Genomic DNA, 2030 nt, shown 5'->3' with positions numbered 1-2030 from the left:
CTCCAAACGTCCCCCCCTTCCTCCTTCTTCCCCCAGCTTCATATGCTGAGCATGATGTCTTATGGTGTGGAATATCCCTTTGGTCAGCTGTGTCCCCTCCCAACTTCTTGTGCCCCCCCCTAGCCTACTCGCTGGTGGGGTGGGGTGAGAAGCAGAAAAGGCCTTGACTCTGCATCAGCACTGCTCAGCAATAACTGAAACGTGCCTGTGTTATCAACACTGTTTTCAGCACAAATCCAAAACATAGCTCCATACTAGCTACTATGAAGAAAATTAACTCTACCCCAGCCAAAACCAGAACACTGGCCTTACAAAATTTTTTTGACATTTTAATTTTTTGTCAGTGACCTGATCCAGGATCAGGAAGACAGACACAAAAAATCTTACAGTCTGGATTTTGACTTGAGTTTTCAGGTAAAAATACAAGGCCCTTTACCCTAACTGTGGTATGGGCATGCAAGATTAGAGCTAGAAGGCCAAATATGACTACCTGAGGTCACAAAGAGAGATTCTTAGCTTAGAGTGCCTCCCTATAGCCTACAAGGTGGCACAGTAGTGGTTATTTCTGGAACGGAGCATATACTTCTCTCTTTCTGTATGCTTTATCTCCCGTTTTCCCTTTTGTGACTGCTTTGTTTCCATTCCTCCAGTGAGAAGCTGCATCGTTAAGGCTCATTCCATAATTTTAGTGGGGGAAGTCTGCAAGAATAAAGACATATATTTTAAAAATAAAGAGAAATAACAAAATGCAGAGTTTGTCATAACTTCCAGTAAGCTACCTCAGTTTTGTTGCTCCCACCTGTTATTTCCCATTGGTGTTCGTCCAGGCAAGATGTGTTCAGGGATAAAAGAAAGTAAGATTACTTTGAGTCAGGGGAAATTAATGTGTTATTTGCAACAGAGCTGAAGTGCAGTGCATTGTATAGAAGGTAGCTTTAATTAAAACCTTTATTTCAGAAATAAAAGAAGTAGGTTGAAGTCTACATGAAAGAAAGGAGGGAAAAAAAGTTGCATTGTCTTGCATTTTTCTGTTTTAGAGACTGCCTACAAGCTGAAGGCACTCTCTGTGCCAGGCTGCGCCTGGTACCTCACAGGCTCTGCAGCCAGGTGAAGGGAACACTGGCTGGCTATAGCCTCCTGAATTGGCTCCCTACATAATAGCTTGGGTTTCTGCAACTTTCTCAGCCTGCTTTATGAAGGAAGCACTGTCTTAAATCTACGTAGTACTGATTACTCCCTCCCTCTCTCTAACGTGCTCTCCTGCCCTGACACCTTTTATTAAAGCTTAGGAAAAGTATTTAAGAATAGTTTAAGGGTTGCTTTTGGTATTTCATGCTTTTTCAGACAAAGACTTTCAGGGTGTTTTGCATCACTGTATGTAGCTGCAGTCCTTGCTTCTTTACATTTTCCTGCATAGTCTAGGGTCCTCCTAGACCCTCATAACATAGGAACTAAAACATCAGAGAAGAACTTCTTGTACAGTATTTCTTTACCATATTTTTTTTTGCGTAGGGAAGTGGACATGTTTCACCTTCCACTCATTTGCTGGCCAGGTAGTATGTACAGAAGAAGTTAAGTACTAAAAGGGTTAAATATTTTACTTCTCCCAAGATTCCCAAGATATTTTTTTATTTGTTGCCGTCTGTTCCCTGAATGAAAGTATAGAGGAAATGTCACTATTGCTGCCTTATGCATTTCCTTTACAGAAATTACAACATTTGGACTGGAATCTCATTCATTGTAATGTAAGTAAGTCCGCAGCAATCAGCTAAATCGTTCTAGATTTTATATGAGATTGGAATCTGACCTGGAATGTTAGTTAAGTAAAGTAAAAGCAGGATAAAGAATTCTTCTGAAAAATATTTCAGACTGCATCTAGCCATCTGGATTAAGTCTACTGCCATCAATGTGTTTTGCAGATGTGAGAAGAAATTCCAGATTCTGCTAGCTGTACTGGCAATGGTGTTCTTACTGCCTTGAGCGGTCCTTCCTTTCAGTAGTAGTATGAGTAGCCAGCAAAGTCTGTCTCC

Source organism: Aptenodytes forsteri, unplaced genomic scaffold, assembly GCF_000699145.1.
Source record: "Aptenodytes forsteri isolate BGI_AS27 unplaced genomic scaffold, ASM69914v1 Scaffold292, whole genome shotgun sequence".
Taxonomy (NCBI): Eukaryota; Metazoa; Chordata; class Aves; order Sphenisciformes; family Spheniscidae; genus Aptenodytes; species Aptenodytes forsteri.
The sequence above is the reverse complement of the archived record's forward strand: the minus strand, read 5'-3'. Positions refer to the sequence as shown.